Raw genomic sequence first — 23,953 nt, 5'->3', positions numbered from 1 at the left:
AGTGCTCATGCCCCTGCAATGGAAATATTGTGGGTGCATCCCCCTGGGTGGGGGAGGCAAGCGCAGAACCCAGAGGGGTGGAATGGGCCCAGGAACAAGTAGGAACCTCCAGGACTTTCCTTCCTTGCTCCCCCGACCGAGTCTCAGTACGTCTCCTCACTCCCTTTCTCTCCCTTCACTGCCCCCCCTCCATTCACAAGGAGCATATGCCCTTATCTGTGTTCCCCCCCGCCCCCCAGTGCTATTTATGTCAGGATGCCCCAAAGTCCAGATTATACCAGTAAAGTAAGAGTGGCTACACTTCTTTTCTATTTCCACATTTGCAGGAATAAACTAAACCTCTATAACCACTTTATACTGGTTTCAGAGTAGCAGCCGTGTTAGTCTGTATTCGCAAAAAGAAAAGGAGGACTTGTGGCACCTTAGAGACTCACACATTTTTTTGAGCATAAGCTTTCGTGAGCTACAGCTGTAGCTCACGAAAGCTTATGCTCAAATAAATTTGCACTTTATACTGGTACAAGTACATCCACATGTGGGGAGGGGGGAATGTACAATTGGTTTCTAAACCAATATAGTACAAAATATACCAATATACAAAAACTGAATCTAAGAGCTGATCTACAATTTGGGGCCCAAAATAATTAAAATCCAGATGCTGGATTTGGGTTTTTGCAACAGTTGTGCACAAGGGTACATCAAGGACCAGGATTTTTTTGCTGCAGCAGGAAAAAGACCTAAACTTGTTCTCTATTCATGCCATGGGATTTGGGACGTGAAGGCCCAAAACTGGAGGGATCTAGCAGACTCCAAATGCAGGGTCTGTGACTATGGTGCTTATGTCCAGAGGTGTCAGGGTGCAGAGTTTTGCTGGGGCAGTCAGAGGGTCCCTGGCTAGCATCCAACCCAGGCTGGGACCACTGCAACTGAATGGGCATACCATATGCTGCTATGAAGAGTTTAAGGTGGGAGTGGGGTGGACTTGTTCAGGAAGGCCATGCACAGTTTCTCAGAACAGCTGGGATGTAGAGCCTTCTTCTGGGAAAGGGTGGGAGTCCTCCAGTTGTGACTCCTTATTCTGCCATTTAACGTGCACAGGAAAGACCACGGGCTGCTCGTTCTGTGACTGACTGGTTCATTCTAAGATGACACGATCTCTGCAGGGTTTCTTGCCACCACAGTAAGGTGGCTATCAGCTTGTGTATAGCAAAAACACAGCTTTCCTTTAAATCTCATACTTTGGCATATTTTTAAAGTGTCAGTAAAACTCCCATTTTGAAGAAGAAAAGGAACAGCTAGGTCTACTGTACAGCTAGATCTGCTCAGGCATTAGACTTTGGGGGTTTGGAGCCAAAATTTGGCTGGATCCAGTGGGATCTAGGTGCTGGATGTGGGTGTTCTTGGCACTCCTGCTCTGGGATGCTCCAGGATGGGGGGTTTGTTAGTGCAGTGAGAGCAGCTGGGTCTGTTCTCTGCTTTCATGGTCCAGCTTCGGGGTCCCGAACGGGCAGGAATCCCTCAGCTCCAGCGATGGCCTTGCCCTCCTGTTCCTTTGCACGTCTCCGGTGCTGGAGGCGGAGGCAAGTAATCAGTCCGCTCCGCCTGAGGCTGCAGCCTGCGGGGCAGGATCAGCTGCTGGGGGCAGTGACGTCACAGAGCCTCTCGCCAGCGCAACGTTCTATTGAGGCGAGCGCGGAGCGCGTGCTCCTGCGAGCACATGGGCAGCAGGCTGAGCTTCTTGCTGCAAAAGCGGCCGCGTTCGGAAGCCCCTTTTGTACCCCTCTGGAATGGATTTTATGGTGGGAAACAGCCTGAAATTGCCAGTAAGTTTGCACTAGTTAGGATTTCGTTGGGACTCCTTCTTGCAATCCGGGGAGAGATGCGCAGTGAGTTGCTAAGGTTGAAATAAATGGGGGGGAGGGGAGGATGTTTGTTTTGTTTTGTTTTAAATATATACCTAAACTAATCGCACTTCTAAATTGCCAGGGTGTTTGCAGGATTCGTGGGGTCATCGCATTCTTTGTGCCAAGAGATAATTCCTAGGTTTTAAAGCACTTGGTGAAAGATGGACTAAAAATAGAAATTTGGAAACAGAAAGTGCAGATCCAGCAAGAAACGATCAGGATTGTTTTAAAACATACAAAATGGTCATAATAAGATCGGTAATGTTTGGGGTGTAGATTGCATTGAAATGACAAGGCTTGGTTTGCCCATCCCCCATCTCCCTGCCCCCCCCCCCGCCTTGTTCAGATTATTTTCCAAATACAGGATAGCTAGAGCGAGAAATCAATGCACGCAAACTCCCTCTTTTACTTTTTTAGCAGTGCAACTTTTACATTTTGTTTTACATTTGAGTCAGGGAAGTGGTGTGTCTGAGTTTAAAGTGTGCATGTTTTAGTAGCTTGCTGATTTGCTTTCTCCACCAGTTACATTTATGCAGGCTGTTTTTCGGTCAAAGTGCAGACTTGTACTAGGAGCGATTTTAGTATTGCTTCTATATGTTTTATATTAAACATTCAGATTCTAGCCTGCAGATCTGGAATGTCGGTGCTTATGCCATCTTTAATATGAACAATTGGATTTTGCTGGATGGTGCTTCTTCAGGGCCCTGTAACTAAATAGACAGGGAAAATACTTTATAGCCCCTTGAAGGATATTTTCCCATAGGTGCTCATTTCTCGAGAGCCATGGCAATTGCATGTTTTTATAAGGCCGCTTATTAAATGTGTGTGCATGCGTATTTAGAAACCTTTGTAGATACACAATAGTTTAAACACTTTATATGTTGTAATTGGTAAATGAAATAACATCTTAGAGGAGCAGCATGGTGAAGAATCCCAGAATGAGATTTGAGAGTCTTAGTAAAGCTTTTTTTTTTTTTTTTTTTTTTTTTTTAAAATCATGTTCCTATCGACAAGTTTAGACATGTTCACTTGTCCATATTTATGGTCAGGTATAATGAGTAATCCGCTCTTACAGATGGAAAAGGTCCATCAATTCCTTTTAATTAATACATCTCCTGTTCTTTAAAAAAATATTTTCAAGCCATAGCTCATTTGCATTATATGTCTTTTGGGGTATATTTTACAGTAAATTAGCCACCGCTATCTGTATGTTTAATGTAATATGCAAAATGTGCATGTCCTGTGGTTTCTAGTATGTGAGGATATTGTTTTCCTCCTATAATGTCCCATCTAGCTGACATCACCATGTCCTGCATTTCTGCTTGGTGATGAAAGTTATAAATATTTTGTAATATTTTATGTATTTTTAGAAAAGCCTCGCTTAAAAATATGTAAGTAACCCGTAGAAATTGATACAGTCAATGTTTATTATTCAGGGTACCCTTATAAAGCATCATATGCAGTGTTGCTTTCCCCCTGTGCATTGTTTATATTATTTTAGTAAACATTTAAATGAGGCCAAGCATGTTAAGGCCACATTGTTGTAAGCACTGTAGACACATCTGGTAGATGATTGCTCCTGCCCCAAAGAGCTTCAAAAGATTGTTTTGCGTTTGTCCTTGTACCACAATAGTACTCCAGCACATACAGTGCACCATCAATGAAACAAAAATACTGTGCATAATTTAAAACAAAATGGTCTGTTTGTATTTATTTATTTCTCAGCCCTTTTCTGTATCTCCCCCCCCCCCAAGTGTTTGCAAGTGTAAAGGCTGTGTAGAGACCAGGCCTTATACTGGTATATCAGTTGTGCATGCAGTTTTTAAAATTTTATTACTAATATAGTTGCAGAGGTACAATCTGGAGCCTATATGTGTGCTTATACGTGGTATAGGTGATTCCTTTGCTGGAATAAAATGTCCTGATACATGTCTGTAGTAGAGCGGTTGTATTGTTTTGACTCAAACAGGATAGTTAAAGTGCTGCAACGTTTTGGTGTTTTAGACCAGGCTTAAATTGTTTGCCATAACTCGGTCAAATCCACATGCTGATGTCTTTACGATGCCTGGGGAAACTCTGTAGCAGAGAAACTAAGGGCTCAGTCCTTCTCCTGTTGAAGTCAATGGCCAACCTCCTTTGATTTCAGCGATGTAGGTTCCTGAATCCGCGCCTACGTAAGTGACGCAGTTTCTACTTTAAAATAAAAGACTAGCTTTTTCTATGAACTTGTCTCACTTGCATAGGTGTTAACCTCTTTACAAAATGGCTGTGGATGGTGTCTCCTACGATGCAGTTGAATCATGGGGTTCTGTTATAATTCATTCTCTCTCTCTCTGTAAGGTAGGCATAGCCCTCAGTCAAATTAAGGCCCGAGATTGCAGAGTTAAACACACTTAAATCTTTGGAGGATTAGGGCCATATCTCTTTGGGTATGAACAGAGTGCCCTACCATCGAAGAGGAGCTGTGTACACAGGTCTGGGTAGGTGTATTGCAGTAATTTTATTTGTGGAATTCCTAGAAGGGAAAGTCACAAACAATGTGAACCAAGGTTAGCAATAATGGATATGCTCTGCACTTCTAAAGCACCGTCCTGCCAAATATGTCAGATGATTTACACACACCACTATTGGTTTACAATGACCTTTTTCTTAAAACTTCTCAAGTTGTTCTAGCACCAGTGTACCTTCACTGGGAAGAGCAAGAGTGGGAGGAGTTGTGTAGCTAAATTGCAGTATCCACCAGGGTTTTTACCACTGGGTACATAGATCTTCTCTGAATAGAATTAGACAACACAGTAGTAAACATGGTGGCTTGCTGTCCTGGGATGATGTGTCTGGAACCTGGAGGAATTCTGGGAGTTTGATCTCTGCTCCCACAATCCCTCTGGGTGCACAGGCATCATCCTAGACTCATTGCTGTCACCCACAATGCACCACAATTTGGAGTGGTGCCAGGAATTCTGGGATTCATTACCATAGGTCACTGTTGCTAATGTGATTGAATGCAGCACTCATGTGGATGAGATGCTGAACAGCAAGTCCACTAAACACAAAGAGGAATACCAGATGAGGATGGACTGAATAGTGTTTGCATGAGTTGATTCAAGTAACACAAGTTACATATAATTGAATTAAGTCTAGAATAGACATACCTCTTATTCCAGTAGCGTTCCCACTGTTAGCACTGTGGGACTGGGTTGGTAGTCGTGCAACAGTGAGAAATATTGAGAAAGCACAGTGGAGACGTTTGTTTTTGCACTGGGTAAGGGATAATAGCATGTTGCAAGATTATTCTTTGTGAAATAAGCAGTGTGTAAGCAGAGCACAATATAAAAGAGAAGAGAGGAAAATGCATTTCCTGATTGGGAAGCTATTGAACACTTAGAGCAAGGGGTGCAGACTTCATTTTGGAGCAGAAGTGTTTGTTGGTGGATTTTATTGTCTGTCTCCTCCCTTGCCTCCTCCATGCCTCACAAAGAAATAACTCTTGTAGTTAGTTTGTTTACTTATGTATGGAACTGTATCAAGGCATTTAGTGCAGTGCCTTCAGATAGAGTTTTAGATGTGCAGCTATCCTTGATTAATTTCTGCATGGAGATCGAGTGGCTACAATGTACTTGCTGTTGTTTACCCAGTTCAGTGGAGAAAATGATTTTTTTGGCATTATCACTACTGTAAGGTCAGTGCAGCCTTCTTGGGGAAATCTTGGATTCTTTCGCTTCGCAAATGCTGGCAGTCAGTTAGGAGAGAACTTGCTGGCCTCTGATTTTTTCCTCCATTGTTGACAAGGTAACAGATGGAAAGAAAGAAGTTGGGTTGTTACATGCCACGTCACATCTCTGGGGCGGAGGACTTTCTGACGGCGCAAAGATTTGCGGAGTGGTAAATAACAAGGAAGCGAGGGCAGTCAGAGAGAGTAATCTGAAGCATTTGGTAAGCTGGGCCCATTCGAGAAAAATGCATCTTACTACAGCCAAATGCAAGGCCTAACCTCTAGGAACAGAGATTGCAGACGGTAGCTGCAGAATTAGGAGACTGTCTCCTGGAGAGCAGCGACCCTGGAAAGGATTCAGGGGTCGTAGGGACCAGTCGCTCAACATGCGCTCCCAGGGCAACGTGACCAAACGGGATAGAGCCCGTGTAGCCTCTGGTCTCGTGTTCCAGCTGCTGGGACCCTGCGGGTCCCTGCTTGCATGGATGCCTCCCCAGGTTGGCAGCCTGTAGGCATAGGAGAGTTTGGTGTGGGGAGCGTCTCCACACTGAGCTGCTGCCTTCTGGATTGCAAATCTGTGAGGGTGTGGCACCAGCTCCACCCGGCACCACGCCCCTTCTGCTACAGGGGTAGCACGCGCCTGTGTGGATGGAACGTGCAACAGTGCTGAGCACCGCTCAGCAATGCTGCCGCTGAGGACTGGCCCCAGTTGTGCCCATTGCAGAGAGCTACGTGTGTGCAGCCTCCGTGCAGGGGAAGTGGTCCAGATGCACCTAGCTTTGCCACACCGTTGCTCAAGAGAACCCAGCAGTTCAGGCTCATAGAGATGAATGTGGCAAGGTGCTGAGCACCCTCAGCTCCTGTTGAAGTCAGTGGGGGTGGAGGGACTTCGGGGCTAATCTTGTGTCCTGTAAATGAGCCTGCGTATCTTTAAGCATTTGTAAATTGGCTATAGCACAGCTGGTGTGTATTATTGTGTCCCAGCTAAACGTTCAATCAGTATGAATGAGGTTTACTGACCAGTTCTTGGTTGCTCTCCAGAAAACCTGCCATGTCTTTAATGCAGTCGTTAAAAAACAAAACAAAAAACAACCTAGGTATTTTGGAGCTTTTCCTCTGCACAAAGCCTGTTTCGTCTGTTACGGAAGTTCTGTAGTGAGAGGGAAGGAGGTGGGCAGGGCCTGGTTGGAATAGGTCAGAGCTGGAGGGAGTCCACTGCTTCACGCATCTTATTTATTTACATTATCATAGTGCCTGGCTATCCTGTTCCATTCCGGGATCAGGGCCTCATTGTGCTAGGCACGGTGCAAACAGAGAACGGAACATGGTCCCTGCCCCGAAGATCTTGCAGTCTGATGGCAGAGACGGTCTGACGCAGGCACATGACAGATAGGGGTGAGATCCTCATAATCAAAAGAGTAGGGATGAGATCCTTAGCCCTGCTGTGGCTCCTTTACGACGGGTAATGGGCAGCACAGCTAAAAGGCGTCTGAAAGCCCCATATCTGGTTGGGAGAGGATTTTCCTAGCACAGGCGTTGTGGACAGTTGCCTTCCAAGGACTCCTGTCACAAACCTCTGCCTGGGGGCACGTAGGGGGCAGGGTTGGGGAGGGAAGGGTGTGGCCACATCAGCACTGTGGCGATCCCAGGCAGTGCAGTAGCCAGAGGCAGGCTGTCATGACTTAGTCCCCCTGGACTATCTAAATTATGCTGGGTGATGCCAGGTTTGGGAGGGTGCAAAGCCACCATAGCCGCCGCCTCCCTACGAGCTGCATGTTTGAGAGGCAGAACTTGTAAATTTCAATTGCTTCCCAGTTCTGGCACGTAAAATTATACCCACCCTCCTCTTCCCCACTGTCCACGTTCCACAGTCAAACTTCTTCACTGGGTTTGTTCATCCCCACAGTCCCCTTCCACCTTATCTTGCCCTACAGGAATACACTCAGCTTCATGCTTGGTCTACAGTCATTGATAAGGGGTAATGCGCCCCCCCCCCTCGGGGCATGGTTACTCTTGGTAAAGCCCTAGTATAGAGGCAGTTATACTGGTATAGCTTATGCTGGTTGGGGGAGCCAGTATAAGCTATATTGCTGTAAGAACTTTTATACCAATAGAACTGCTTCCACGCTAGAAGGCTCTGGTGGGATAACGGTGCCTGTATAACTATACTGGCAAACCCTTTCTAGCATAGAGAAAGCTTCAGTCTGTGAGAGGGGGAAACCCCTTCATGTCCCATCCTCTGCAGGTGTGTGCGTGGAAAACATGAGCGTCATCGGGCTGAAGTAACTCTATGGCCTGGAATGAGGGCAGCATCCTGCTGTCCTTGGGTGTCTTTCCCACCCGGTTACCGTGATTGGCTACTTGGATTTCCCACGGAGGATGGTTTTGGGAGATGAAGGTCTGAAGAGAGTTTTTTTCCACTCTTTGAACTACTGTGGTTTATGGTGCTGATGCACTCTTCAGGCCTTGTAGCCATAAGTGCTTGGGATTAAGGCCTTCTTGGATACTAATTCTGTAGTCAGTCTGGGCCAGCCCTTGCGTTGCTAGCTAGGTTTTATCAGGGTCTCTATTTGGTGTCTTTCTGAAAGCCCTAGATGCTGGGATCAGGAGATAGCTTGAGAATCTCCACTTTCAGTTTTTAAAAACAGTAAGTTTCTAGGCCCCATGGTTGGGAAGAAAAGCTTGAAAAGAGTGAGTGCTCTTTAGAGCTCAGAAACCAGAAAGCAAAAACCAAAACAAAACACAAAACCACACCAGTCAAAACCCACCAAACCCTACATTGATTTTGTAACATGTCAGGATTTTTTAAAAACGTACGATTTTTTGGGGGGCCTGACTCATTCTTTTAGTGCTTAGAAATGGTGGTGCTGCTGGAAGCAACAACAACAAAAGAAAACACTATAGTGCACACTCAGCTCTCCTCCTGGGAGAGAGAATGGACCAGGTGTGACATGTCCCTTAATGCAGAAGGCCCTCACATACTACAGTGATGAGAGGAACATAAGAATGTATGTAGAATAGAACAGACTGTCTTTCCAGGCATTTAGAAGTTTGAGTGACTGCTATGAACTTCTCACCATCTGTACCTGCTGCGATTGAACTTCGGGTTCCTTAGGGTTTGCTTCAAACTTTCTAATCTGCTACAGAATTTAAACTCCAGAGGGATCCACACTTACATTTTGGTGGTTCATAGAGTCATTGTTTAGAATTCATGACATCTTGTATTAATCAACAGTTCCTAATCTTAATCTTGTATTGCAATCTTAATATTTGCTACATAAATAACCATACTGTAGCAAAATGCTGGGTAATTTGTAGACAAATCTTTGAGTTGGAGTTGCTGTTGTAAATAGCCAATACTTTACTTGATTAAAAACGTTTGTCATTTAAAAAAACTAAACAAACTCCCTGTAAATGTCATAGGAAAGAGCTAGATTTCCAACACCAGCTTTCACTTTGGGGAATAAGAGTTTCTAGCCCTCATAGTTATGGTGAAAAGCTTGAAAACATGAACCCTAAAGGCTCAAAAACAGTAGTTCTCAAACTTTTGTACTGGTGACCCCTTTCACATAGCAGGCCTCTGAGTACGACCCCCCCCCTTATAAATTAAAAAACACTTTTTAATATATTTAACACTGTTATAAATGCTGGATGCAAAGTGGGGTTTGGCATGGAGGCTGACAGCTCATGACCCCCATGTAATAAACTTGCAACCCCCTGTGGGGTCCCGACCCCTAGTTTGAGAACCCCTGCTCAAAAACCAGGAAGCACATAAAGAGAATCTAAAATACATTATTATTATTTATTATCAAAGTCGTTTGTGGTTTTTAAACCAGTCTCATAATTCTGGGGGGGCTTGGCCCATGAAATTTCAACGCTTTGGGTAGGCAATACTGGCAGTAGTAAATAAATAACAAAAAGGCTTCTAAAGTGAGAGATGTGTTGAAGGGAAGAACATTTATCACTTTATATGAATAAACATCATGGCCTTGTCTTCACTAGGACAAGTGTTGCATTTTTAACACATTAACTAATATGTGTAAAATCCTAGTGTAGGCAAGCTGCCTTGTTTACACTAGGAGTGAAATCTTGGCTCCACTGAAGTGCAAAACGCCCGTTGACATAAGTGGGGCAGGATTTTAACATGTATTGTTAACAAGTTAACTAACATCTTTTTTCGGAGTGTAGTCATGGCCTGTAACACAGGTTGGCTTCCCTACAACACTGATGATACTTTGCAAGTCTATTGTACTTTCCAAACCTGGCTGTCAAAAGTACTCTACTAATTCTAATTCATTAAGCTTCACTGTACTTCTATGTGATAGACATTATTATCCCTAATTTACAGTTGAGGAAGCTGAAGAATTGAGCAACTAAAGACATTTTTTTCAGATGTTCCCTGTCTTGGGTACTTAGCTTGAGACAAGCAACTTCTGCCTTTCAAAAGCAGGTGTGAGGGGGCAGTATGGTTCAATGGGTAGGGCACTAAGATGGGAATTGGGAGATGTCAGGCTTATTCCTGGCTCTGCTACTGACCTGGTGTGTGACCGTGGGCAAGTCACTTCACCTGTTTGTGCCTCTTTTGCATGTTGTTTGTTTTGTCTGTTAAGATGTAAACACTTCAGGGAAGGGACCGTCTCCTGCTGTATATTTGTGCCGTGCTTAGCATAATGGAGCCTCCAGGCACCACCAGAATACAGACCATTAACAGTAAGAAGTTTTGAGTGACTGTAAGTCCGGATGAAGTCAGAGTGCTCTGAAGACAGAGTTGTAGGTGTCTCAAGTTGGACACGTAGTAACTGACACATCAAGAATTAGGGGATGTTTTTGAAAGTTTTGATCCAAAAGTGACCAGCCAATATCAAACAAGTCTGGAAAAAACCAGCAATAAAATGTTGTTGCCCTCAGTTCCCGTCTTCTTTTCAAGTGGAACTTCCTCTAGATTTGTACTGAAGGTTTGGATTTGAGTCATGTCCTACACAACACAAGGTCCTGACTCTCCCCATAAAGGTAATATTTAGTTTTTTGGGTGAGGTGGGGTTGAGAGGCAGGTTTGCCTGAAATTTATACTTGGTAAAGAAAAGACAGATTTATTTGGTAAAACTCACTGGTTTATTAAAAGTAACTTATTTACACTGTACATAGGTTATGAACCACTCTGGAAAAAAATGGCTATCGTACATTAGCATGTCACAGAACAGTATTGTAGATTTATGCTGGGATTTTCAATAAATTGGGTGCCTAACTCGCTTGGTTTTCTTTGAAAATCCCACCCTGAATAGCTTAAGGGTTTGTGTTTTGGGGACTTTATTCTGCATAATGCCCTCCGTTACCTGGGGTAGGATTCCTCAGGTGAATCTGGGAGCAGGCTGATAATACTTAGGTAGCACTTCATATCCAATTATGCCTCAACACTACCTTGTGAGGTAAGTAGGTATTATCCCTGCTTTTACAGAAGGGGGAGGGGAGTAAGGTGCAGATCTACCAAGTAACCTGCCAAAGGTGTGTCAGGCTATACCTATGCTGAGCTCTGTCTTTAAAATTCTCTCTGCTACAGCTCCCCTGATGTTAGCTACTTTAGGAGCCCTAGTGTAGACAAGGTGCTAGCATTTTTACTTCTCCCTGCTCAGACAGCAAGTCTAGGCGACATGCAGGACAACATGCCCCCGCTACACTTGTGCTCCCACTATTGCGACAGTGGGGGAATGTTAAGAAAAAGTAGAGACAGTTAATATGAGATCGCACTAGAGACAAGATTAGAATCCAGAACTTCTGTCTCCCAGGACTATGCTGTATCCATTATTATACTTCTTTGCATGGCACAAGGTCTAGACTAGGTCTATTTTAGGCATCTCTAAGGTGTGACAAAGCACGAAACCCCGTGCAGAGCTCCTCTTACCACTAATGTCTTCAGATAGAATTTGAGAGGATTCTGGTGCCCATAAGTAATTGACAGGCTTCAGGGTTGAACTCATGCAGCTGCTCTATTATTGAAGAACTTGGGAGGCCGAGCAGGCCAACACAGAGAAAGTTCCTGACCCGTCTCTGCTGCAGCAGGACTGCTCCCTAGTTTACTGATGATCAGCTATTTGCTGGGCATGGCAAAAAATGCCAGAATTTTAGCTGGAGGATGGAAAGTCATGATCCACATGCTATATGTATGAATTGCTTGTCCTGGGGAATTAAGAGGAGTTGAAAGTCTGTATTTTAAAATAAAAATGGTTTAAAACCTTTAAATAACAATAGTCTCAAATAATGTAAACCCGTCCTCCATTGCGCTGGACTTACAGGCCAAGATTTTCAAAAATGATGAGTGCTCTTGGGGTTCCTAGTTTGAGACCCCTGAAACAGGAACTGATTTTCAGAAGGAGCTGAGGCCCTGTGTTCTGAAAATCGGGTTCCTTTAGGACAGGGGTGGCCAACCTGTGGCTCCAGAGCCGCATGCGGCTCTTCAGAAGTTAATATGCGGTTCCTCGTATAGGCACCGACTCCAGGGCTGGAGCTACAGGCTCCAACTTTCCAATGGGCCAGGGGGTGCTCACTGCTCAACCCCTGGCTGTGCCACAGGCCCTGTCCCCACTCCACCCCTTCCCGCCCCCTCCCCTGAGCCTGCCAGGCCCTCGCTCCCCCCCCCCCCGAGTCTCTTGCACGCCAAGAAACAGCTGATCAGGAGATGCGGAGAGGGAAGGGGAGGGGCTGATTGGCAGGGCTGCTGGTGGGTAGGAGGCGCTGGGAGCTGATGTGGGGCAGGGCTGCTGATGTATGACTGTGGCTCTTTGGCAATGTACGTTGGTAAATTCTAGATCCTTCTCAGGCTCAGGTTGGCCACCCCTGCTTTAGGGTATCTCCAGTTGAGCACCCAAAGTCGCTAGTCACTTTTGAAAATCTCAGCCTGAGGGTTGCGTCTTGTGCCATTGAAGTCAATGGGAGCTGTGCCATTGAAGTTAGGGGCCATATAGCTCTTGTCTCGACTTGGGTATGAGGTGTACTTTAAGAATGTGTTAACTGAGGCAGGTTGGATCCTAACACATTAGCTGGTTTAGGTGACCCCTAATGGGGAGCTCATCTAAACCAGCTAACATGTTAAAGCTTAACTTGCCTGATCTATTCTAAGGTTATAAACATTTTGTATCTCTTATCCTCATGGGGAGAAGCCAGTGGATTCAAATGTGTAACAATTCATGTCGTATTCTTCAGTATCTAGCTGGTCTGGGTGTAAAGGAGAAAGATATGCTATAAAAAAATAAAAATGAAGATAACAGCCTGGCTAGTTAAGGGTTGTTTGGGGCAGCCTTTGCATGTGTGTGGTGGTTCTGATGTGGGTTACTACTTATTTCTCGTTATTTCAGAAACACATCTCTATGCCATCCCATTAAAGCTGGAAAGCTGAGAAGAGGGAATTTTTGGGTCTTGTGTCTGTGTTGGGCAGTTCACTCCCTTACCTCTGAAGAGTGACCACAGGGTGGATTTGATTTAAATCACTAGTTAGGAAAACTCGATTTAATCATGGATTTCTACATAAAAGTGCATTCTTGTTGGTTGATATAACCTTAATACATATTCTTCACAACTCCGAGATAGATGTAGGTTTCATTTTTAGAAGATACATGCTATACATTTTTAAAGTGATTTATTTTGAAAACTTTTCAGATTAGTTTTACAGCTATATCAGAAAATGAATGATTGGTTATTTAATTTACCAAAGGTAATTGAGGTAGATATTTATGAAGTCATTAGCAGGTGAACTATCTCCAATTCAACAGGTTAATCATTAATATTTGGAGGATTTTCTTGCTGTGCTGTATTAGGAGGAGAACATCTCCAGACAGACATTTAAATTGTTTTATTTGACTAAAACAACAACGTTATATATTCTGGATTTTTTTCTTCAACAGCAAACATATAATATTTCAACAAAACAAGTGCATGAATTTCTGAATTTAGTTAAACATTCAAGTTTTTTAAAATCAGGTTTGTTTTTGTTAAAATTGTTTTTAACTAAAATAGTTAAAAGAAATATTAAAAAAAAATTAAATTGACTGTCAGCTAGGTCAACATGAGAAACTTAAAATATTGGCTTCTGCAGCTAACTCAGTCGTCTTCACCTTCATTTTCCTGTTTGTTCATAATCTGGAAAAGGAAAAATAAGCTTTCCTGCTTTTCCAGGTCCCAAATGATTTCTCAATTTGGAATGAATTAGTCCAAAGGAAGAAAATATTCTTTCTACACCGGTGGAAGACGCTACTGCTGTTAAAAGTGAGATTATCACTTCAACAGTCTCTGAATCCAAGTGCTTAAGTGACTTCCACCAGTTCACTGGTGTGACTTTCTTTAAAACATCATCAGCAAACACACATTTCTTGAATGGTTCTCCCTTAGCTCTGAAGTTTATTATAGCTGGCATTATGAAGGGATGATTGCTGGATGTCCATGTCATAGCCAGCTCCTCTTCTCCAGCAGTTAAGGTTTGACCCTGGTACTGAGTATTGAGAATATTTGCAAGAAAATGAGCTGGAGATAGTGCTTGTCCCATTTGTTTTTTAATGCTTGTAATTTAACTCTGTCATTGCATATTTCTCTTTTTAAGATCTCACTCAGTTCCTTCCAAATTTCAACAGCATCAGCAATAAAACAGCTATTTCACTGCATTTTGTTCAAAGCTACAGAAATAGGCTTCAGGGTATTCAGCATGTGTTCAACGCTTCTCTTAAGCCCAGTGTTGAGAACTTTAGCTGTGACAGGGCCATTTATTTTTTTCACAATTTTGTTCACAAACTGTCATCAGATTAGGCTAGTTCTTGATATGGTGCTCAAAACAGTCCACTGCTGAGTTCCATCGCACGCCTTGTGGGAGAGCTAGCTTGGTTCCTCCCACTTTTTTCAGAGCAGCTGCTGCAAAGTGGTGGTTACGGAAGTATTTTGCAATTTCAGCAGCATTAGCCTTAATTTCTGGAACACTGAAGTCTTTGGCTAGGAGGTGCATCAAATGAGCACGGCAACCGTATGTTATTAGCATGGGACTCTCTTTTAAATAATTTCTTCTCATCTTGGATACGTTTGCGGCATTGTCTGTGACCAAGCTGCATACTAGACATTTGCATTTTTTTTTCAGTTATAGCTTTTACTGCTACTTCTTGTAATATGTGTGCTGTGTGCGCATTTCCTGATGTATCAATTGTTTCTGTAAGGAAGACATTCCCTTCTTCTGTTGTCACGCAAGCACATACAACAGGATCATTGTGGATATTGCTCTACCCATCAAGATTCAGGTTAACAATTTCACCTTCTAGACCAGTGGTTCTTAACCTTTACAGTAGCCTTGCACCCCTTTGGTTCTCAAAATATGTTCTTGCACCCCTTATGAAAATCGTTGAAGTAGATCAGTTTTTTAAACCTAGATATATTTTTTGTTTATATATTACAGTAATTGTTAAATTTATAATGTTAATAAATACATAGCTTTGATGAAACAAAGTAGTGGTACTTACATGCTTGTGCTTAATTTGTGTTTTTGATGATTTACCTTCTAAAAAAAATCTGGCATGTCTTGCACCCCTAGAAAGGGTATCTTGCACCCCAGGTTAAGAACCACTGCTCTAGATCTTTTGCACACTGCTCAATTTCTCTTTCATACACTTTATCCAGCAATTTGCCTGTGACATCTGCTCTGTTGGGTGGACTGTATCCTGGTCTTAATGACTGAACCATGTTAATTAAGTGTGAGTTCTCAATCCTACGGAAAGGAGAGTTTGTTGCATAAACAAACTGGGCAATTTTTTCATCAGTTACCTCTTTTTGTAATCTGCTGGTTCTTATCACAAATTTATCTATAGTTGTTTCTGGATGACTGAGATGTTTTTTTTTTTTTGCTACAGGTGATAACTGTGGCTATGTGACATACATGATGTGACTGAAACGCTATCATTGGCAGATAACTCTGAAACTATAGAAAATGGTGGTGATCTTGAAGGTGGATAGTCTTCAGAATCCTGTATGTTGAGGATGGGTTTTCCTAAACAAAATAAGTCAATGTAGTTATTTAATTATTATTATTACTCATTGCATTCACTGACAGTCAGTACTACTTTAAAGGTGAAATTGTAAAAGGAAGATCTGCCTATTTCAGTTATTTATTTTTTATCACAACTGCATCTAAAATGATAGTACCATAGTGTAACAGCTGTATTTTTTGCTCAAACATAAGAATTCAAGAAGTCATGAGACACAAATCCACAGTTTGAGAACTGCAAAACTAAGCATCTCTGATGGTATCTTCTAGACTGAGCACTGAGTCCCATTGGGTAGACAGAAGGATTAACCTAAATAATCTATACGGAAGCCCCTGAAACTGCATAGGATTGGGTCCCTAATCCATGAACTATTGGAACTCATTTACAAAACTTTTCTTAAACATTACATGAATATATTGTCTCATAATATAGAATTAGAATTTATAATTCCTATTCCATGATGAGATATCTTTGAGCTATAATTGTCTTTCTTTAGATTAGGTTTTTTCCTCTCCAAAACGCATTTTATAAAAAAAAATCTGATTTAAATTTAAAAAAAAAATCGATTTTTTTTAAAATCCTCCCTGGGTGACCAGCTGTGGACTGATCCTCTACCATCTGTGGCAAGGTGGTATTACCTCCCTTGGCTTCCAGTCTCCAGGCATCTTCCTCAGTTTCCACCCTCTCGTCAACCTGCCTTGTTGCCTTGCACTCCCCTATCTGTCTGTCTTTAGCCATCTGTTGTTTCTTGTCTTACATTTAGATTGTAAGCTCTGTGCGGCCAGGGTTCTGTATTTGTACAGCACCTAGCACATCGGGGTCCTAGCTACTATGGTAACTAATAATTAATACATAATAACAATAAATCAATTAAATAAAATAAACAATAAATTAATAATTAATAAATAATAATAGCAATAATAATTATTAGTGTTATCAATAACAGTCTCCCTGGATCACAGAGACAGCATAGCCATGTGGCTAAGTCCTCACAGAGCCACACGCTATCTCCACCCTTACAGGGCAGTAGTTCCTCTTCTGCATTTGTGCAGGGCCAGGTGAGGGATGGGATCAGAGCAAAGTGCGCAGCGCCCAGCCATGCATGTACAAACAATCCCCCAGTCCACTGTACTCCACCTCTGAGGAGAGACAGCAGGTTGCCCCCTCCCCCAAGCCAGGGGTAGATTGTGAACTTGTTAACGATTAAACGGTTAACCGATATAATTTGAATAGTTTAAACGGGTACGGTTTAAAACGAGATTTACATCCCTAGTCCATGCTGTGTCTTGCTAGCAGTATCTCTCCATCCTGTCCCTTTGGCTAACCCAGGCCTTTACTGGCTCTGTTCCACCAGCCTGGATGGCTGTTTTCCGAGGCCTGCTACTGTGGAGAGACCAACCCTTGATTATATCTCCATTCCACTTGTCTCACCAAGCCATAGGCCCCTTCCTTTACGAAGCACGTTCAGTCACATGACCCCAACAATCCCTCCTGCAGACTACATTTACTGGGGTTCCCCACTGTTAAAAGCCAACCCCTCAGAGGCCTAGGCTCACAGCACTCACACTTAAAGGGCCGTGCACAATCCCTAAGGATATCTTTTAATAGTATTTGTACTGCAGTAACACCACAGAGCCAACTGAAATTGTAGCTGCATTGTGCTAGGAGTTGTACGTACACATTATAAAGAGACAGTCCCTGACCAGAAGAGTTTATTCTCTCCAGAGAGTAGAATTATCATCTCCGTTTTGCGGGGGGGTGGAACTAAGGCACAGAGAGATTGAGCAACTTGCTCAGAGGTATACAGGAAGCTTTTGGCAAAGCTGGGAACTGAACTCAGGGTTCTCTTGTGTCCCAGGCCAGCACCTTAACCACAAAGCCATCTTTCCTAATTTTTTAGTTTTTTTAAAACTAAAAAGCCAGTCTTTGCACTATGACAAAGAGAGGGAACGAATGAGTGCTATTTTCCCCCTGGTCTCTCCGATTCCTCCTTCCTTACTACATATCCTCCTTTTCCGTGCATCATAATAAAGTCTAGAAGGTCCTTGTGCCCAGTAATCCTACGCTGATTCAGCACCTGTTCATGCCAGCAGGCCCCAGATCCCTTTAGAAACTTGATACACAAAGCGTAGGGATTACTTAACCGACATGCAGCCTTCTCTGGGGTGGAACGTGGTGGTCGTTTAACAGGGAACAGCGTTGCTGCACAAGTCTTTACTAGAGGAAATTATGTAATGCTGTAACCTATTGAAACTACAGCAGGGAGAATTTATGGAGGCAGAATATAATTTTCAGCAGGGCATGAAAACTTTCCCTCATGTCTGTCAGGCCTTAGTCTTCAGGCTGGTCTGTGCACAGTTTTGGCATTGATTTAACTACATAAGTTGGAGGGTGCGGGGGGAATGTAGTTGAGTCAGTGCAACCCTCCCAATGTGAGCACTCCCTGGTCCCACTCACCTGCTGCAAATTACAGCTCCCCCTGGTTGTGTGGGTTTTGCAAGCTCTGATTATCAGAGTTGAAAAATGTGGTCCAGGAGGCCAGGGTTAATAGCCATAGTGTTTGTATCACAAGCCACGAGCTCTTTGGTATCAGTAAATGGATAGGACCTTACCGCAGAAACCTCCTCCTTCTACTCACAGGTGGCTTTTCCTGTAGCCTGTGCTCCAAGGATGTGTTCCTGCAGCACAGGGTCCTGGCCATCAGCTTTTCTGCGGCTGGCTTCGATGGCAGCGCAGCTTGGTGCAAGCCTGTGTCTTCTGGCCCAGTTTTGTAGCTGATTCTCACTGCCAAAGGGGTTTGGCTGTGGCATTGCTGTCCATGTGGGACTTAGACTGTGCTTAGCAAGTGATTTCAGAGGGGAATTTTTCACGCTTGTTTATTTGGTAAGTAAACTGGTTCCTTTGTGGTTTTAATAACAATCAGAACCATTTGGGGCAATCGCAATACCCGTAAGAATGAGCCTTGGGTACTGCAAATAAATGTTAGTTCTGGCGCTGCTCTCCCGGTCTGTTTCTGGCTGCGTCTGGCTTGGGAGAGTGAGCGAGCCTGCTGGGCGGCTTCGTCTGAGCAACCTTTTTCCAAGAAACCCCAGTGCAGCAGTTTCCATGTTGGGAAAGTTACTCATTCCAGGCCCCTGTTCTCAGACTAGGCAGCTGCTTCCAGAATGTTTGCCGTGCGCAAGTCCCAGCACTCCTGCCTCAGACCACGGGTCTCAGAGGTCATTTAAGTTGAGCTCTGAACAAATGCAGATGCATCTGCATGGTGTGAATTTTCACTTTGGATAGTAATTTCTTCTTGGCTGATGTATTCTGGTCACTATTTAAAGAGATGCCATCAAGGACGCCACCTTGTGCTGCTAGGAATATGTGAAATTCCTTACAGGGAAATTAAATGTTAGCAGGGTTGCTGGAAACAATTTGTATAGGTGGGGGGTGCTGAGAACCACTGAACCGAAGTGTAAACCCTGTATATAATGGTAACCACTTCATGCCAGGGGGTATGGCAGCACCCCATGTTCCAGGATCTATGAATGAAAGCATCCAATATGCTTTTCACCCACTATTCTGTTTCTCAGTGTTACAATGCATCCGATGAAGTGAGCTGTAGCTCACGAAAGCTTATGCTCAAATAAATTGGTTAGTCTCTAAGGTGCCACAAGTACGCCTTTTCTTTTTGCGGATACAGACTAACACGGCTGCTACTCTGAAACCTGTGTTTAAAAACTGGCTCTGCTAATGCAGATTGGTCATTAGCCTGCAGAGGTGATTGTTCCAGCTAGGAAAGCTTGCACTGGTACTGTTCCTGCTCTGTGGGTTTAGGAACATAGACTCATAGACTTTGAGGCCAGAAGGGACCATCATGATCATCTAGTCTGATCTCCTGCACATTGCAGGCCACAGACCCTCACTCACCCACTCCTGTAATAGACCCATAACTCTGGCTGAGTTACTGAAGTCCTCAAATCATGATTTACAGACTTCATGTTACTTTAGTTTAAACTTGCAAGTGACCTGTGTCCTATGCCACAGAGGAAAGCGAAACACCCCAGGGTATTTACTAATCTGACCCGGAGGGAAAATTCCTTCCTAACCCCAAATATGGTGATCAGTTAGACCCTGTGCATGTGGGCGAGACCCACCAAGCCAGACATCTGAGAGAGAATTCTCTGTAGGAACTCAGAGCCCTCCCCATCTAGTGTCCCATCTCCAGCCATTGGAGATATTTGCAGTTCGGCTACAATCCATTGCAGGCAGTTTCCTCATACCCCCACTTCCGCCAACTTAGCAGCTCAGTCTTGAAACAAGGTAGGTTTTTTGCCACCACTGTTCCCCTTGGAAGGCTGTTCCAGAATTTCACTCTTCTGATGGTTAGAACCCTCCACCTAACTTCAAGCCTAAACTTGTTCATAGCTAGTTTATCTCCATTTGTTCTTGTGTCTACATTGCCACTTAGGTATTTATCACTCTGATGTATTTATAGAGAGCAATCATATCTCCCCTCAGCCTTCTTTTGTTTAGGCTAAACAAGCCAAGCTCTTTGAATCTCTTCTCTTTTTATTCCTCGGATCATCCTAGAAGCCCTTCTCTGCACTTGTTCTGGTTTGAATTTGTTAAACACGGGAGACTAGAATTGCACACAGTATTCCAGATGGGGTCTTACCAGTGCCTTATCTAATGGTATTAACACTTTCCTATCTCTCCTGGAAATACTTCGCCTGATGCCTCCTAGGACTGCATTAGCCACATCACATTGGTGGCTTATAGTCATCCTGTGATCAACCAATACACCCAGGACTGTCTCCTCCTCTGTCATTTCAAACTGATCAGTCACCGTAAGAATTGCCAGACCGGATCACACCCCGGTACATCTTGTCCAGTATCCTTTCTTTGACAGTGGCCAGAACTGGATGCTCCAGGGGAAGATGCAGGAAACTCTGAAGTCAGCAGTTAAAGAATAACCTGTTCATAGAGTCATTTTCTTGTGGACCACCTCAGTCAGAGGTTGGCTTTTGGCCTGAAGCTCATCTGCCAGTTGTGGCGATTAAGATCTGCTGTCTACAGTTCCTAAACACTCAGTTAATTTAGAGCTTTTTTTTTTTTTAAATTGTATTTATTTTTGCAATATCTAAATGTGTGGCCTGAACTACTAGTGTCCCTTTTAAGCAGCAAAATAGTTTTCTTAAGTTAAATTTGTTTTCACGTTACAGTTGAGTGATAAATATAACTCAAAGCGGGTGAGTTGAAAGAAGGGCACAGTATGCCTTATGTTGCCTTGCTCCATTTTTTTTCTTTGTGGTGATTTTGTTCTAGCATAAAATGGAAAACCTAGCAAGAGATGTGGGTTTTTTTTCCTGTTAAAAGTAATTACACGCTAGAATGCCATTCGCTGGCTTATGCCACAACTAGTAAAGGATTTGTTTTTTTTCATCTCTTGCCTAGGGCACTGTGCTTGGAAGGGATATGCCTTTGCAGCTGAGCCAAGTATAATAATAATAATTCAGGTCAAGAAGCACAGAGCACCCTGTGATTAGCAGAATAATTATTTCATAGTGGATCAGTTGAGAGAGATTTTTTGATATAGCAACAGAAATGTACATTGCAGCTGCCTTCAGAGAGGTGGTCAGCTAATGTCACTCTGATGTGTCTGTTTAAAACTTGGTGCAGGAACCAGTGCCTGGTTTAAAATCACATTTTGCCCCTAGCAGTCACTTCTGTGCTTTCTAGTATTGGCCACTGACCGAAAAGCAGCCAGAGGACCCGCATGCAAGAGCTCAGCATCCACTTTGCTCAAAACGTGCTGCCTTTGAACTAGGTAGGTGTGCAGGCTGTCCCCTGATTAGGAGAATAAATATGGTGAGGGTGCTGATAGCTCAGGGATTGATAATGGGATAACAGAACCTTCACAGCCTTTTGATTCGAGGGGCCACCAGCTCGACTCCAGCCCAGGTTGATAGTGACAGGGTCTCAGATACCAGTGACTTCTTTGTGAAGCGAGTGTGCAGCATGACAGCTGAAGGCTGCACTATGATCATTTCATCTAACCTCTTGTCTAATACAGGCCATGGAACTTCACCCAGGGATTCCTGCACTGTTTCATTAACAATAAGGGAGGCAGCAGGCAGGATGGTAGAAAAGAGATTTTTTTATTAAGCTGGGAGGTCCGTGTCGTTTGTGCAGTAGCAGCCTGGCCCTTGGCCTGTTCCTGAGCCTATGGTGTTGCACCAAATTAAGTTCCTACTTGGAAGCTGAAGCCCTCCCCATGAGCCAGGTACAACTTGAGGCAGTGGCCGTGCAAGCTGCCCTACCCCTGCACGTCAGCCTTAACCTCCTGGGACCAGCACTGCTGACGAGAGGATGCTTCGGTCTCCATGGTTCCTGGGCTCTTACTCTCTGCAGAGAACGCTAAGAAAAGGGTGCTCATGGTGTCACCGTGAACAGGACTGAACCAGCTGTAAATCTGAGAAATTTGTCTGTGTAAGGCAGCCCTAGTGTGGATGCAAGGACAAACCTTTCAGTGACTGAAGATGGCTAGTGGACATGCACCTGATCATTTGTGCACCGCTTGATGGTTTTGCACTGATTAGAGCAGAAACAATTGAGTACCCTAGCGTAGATGAGGCCTCGCATGGGGATGTTAGTGAGTGCTGGCAGAAGCTTAGCACTAGTCTTGGGTTTAATAGCATCTAGTTAGTTGTATACTCTTTATTTAGAAAACATTAAAAATATTCTTTAAAGAGGCAGAGTTGTCCAGTGAATGGGGGGTACTGAAGTGGGACTCAGGAGTCGTGGGTTCTATTCCTGCCTGTGCCACTGACTTCCTGGGTAACCTTGGGCATGCCACTTCACTTCTGTCATCTTATTTTCTTTCCCATTGTTTGTCTCTCTTGCCTACCAGAAAAAATTGTACCAATATAATTAAATTGATTTTGAAAGGTGTAAGGAATTGACTTAAGCTAAATCAACATAAAGCACTCTTAATCCAAAATAAGAGTGTTTTACAAAGGAATTGTACCAATTTTAATGAAGTTGCAATTTTCTCATGCAGACAAGGTTTGAGACTCTTAATCAAGGGATGTCTCGCTATGCTTTTTGGACCGTGTCTAGCATGATGGGGCCGTAATTCCTCAAAAGAGACCTCAGGTGCTATGATGATAAAGATCCCCTTAATTTGGTTTGTTTTACTGAAATCCTTCTCTATTTCTTTCTATTGTGCTCCAAGCAAGCAATAGAATATTTTCTTTTTCTAAATGAGTTATCCCTGATTGTCTCCATGCCACTAATGAGCGGTCAGATTTATACCACTTTATGAAGTACAGGAAAGAAAAATGAACGTGTCTAATAAGAGGATATTCTGGTCCCCTAGATAATCAATCCCCCATTGTGAAGTCATTTTGAGTCACAGTTTTAAATCTTTGTTCCAGTGGAAAAGTTTTTATAGGCATGCCAAATAAACATGAAATCCTGTTTTTAACATGGAGTTGCTTAAAATAGCACAAGATTCTGGAAATGAATTATAAGAGTCTCCAAAGGGAAGGAGAAATGTTGAAACAATACAATTTACAGTTTGGTGGCACAAACCTTTTGTCCCAACCCACCCCAAGTCCTGATAGAAATTTGGCTCATGCAGAGGGGCTGGATTTCCTTGCAGTGAAACATTGCAGGCTTTAGTTTTCTCTGTGGGCTTGGAGTTGAATCTTCCAGGCCAGTGGTCAGTTGTTTGTTTTTTTTCAAAAGGGCTTCCAGTAAATTAGTTTAAACGACCAACACAGACCATACAAGTTTTTCACTGCCCATTTCTTTTCTTGTTTGTAGAGAAAGTGCTACTTGAAAATATGATAATCTTTTGGAAGTTTAATGTCTCATTTAGGATTGTGACCTCTCTCCCTCTTCCTTCCCCCACACGCCTTAGATGAATCTAACTTGCTCCAAGTTGGATCTGCAGCCCTTCAGAGAAATCCCACGCCATTTGTCATTTGTACTTACTACTCCTGTTACATTAGGACCTGATTGGGGATTAGGGCTCTGTTGTGGTAGGAGATAATACAACAATAGTCCCCATCTGCGAGAGCTTGTGATCTGTACATAGGATAAGACAACAGGTGGATAAAACAAATCAGTGTGTGGGAGAGCTGGGTAAGCAGAGGAGCAGTCCTGATTTATTCAGTGAGCAGAAGTGACAGCACACCTGTTACCCTAGCCATCATTGAGTGATTTTTATAGGCTCCATTGCAGAGGGGAGTCTTAAGCATCTTTAGGGCCATTTACCAATCTCTCTGTCTGACAAATCCAGTGCACAGAATGCTGAATAGATCATTTTTCTAATGCTG

General features: G+C 43.4%; 1 long non-coding RNA gene across 1 annotated transcript in view; it reads left to right on the top strand.

Annotated features, from left to right (window-relative positions):
• Positions 1 to 1,689: 1,689 nt before the first annotated feature.
• Positions 1,690 to 23,953, top strand: part of LOC140906358 (uncharacterized) — a 176,523-nt gene continuing 154,259 nt past the window's right edge. The window contains exon 1 of the long non-coding RNA XR_012157080.1: positions 1,690 to 1,823. This is a non-coding gene — a long non-coding RNA (uncharacterized lncRNA). The remainder of the gene's footprint in view (positions 1,824 to 23,953) is intronic.

This window comes from Lepidochelys kempii, chromosome 2, assembly GCF_965140265.1.
Source record: "Lepidochelys kempii isolate rLepKem1 chromosome 2, rLepKem1.hap2, whole genome shotgun sequence".
In the NCBI taxonomy this organism is placed as follows: domain Eukaryota; kingdom Metazoa; phylum Chordata; order Testudines; family Cheloniidae; genus Lepidochelys; species Lepidochelys kempii.
Note: the sequence above shows the minus strand (reverse complement) of the source record. Positions and strands in the feature narration are given on the sequence as shown.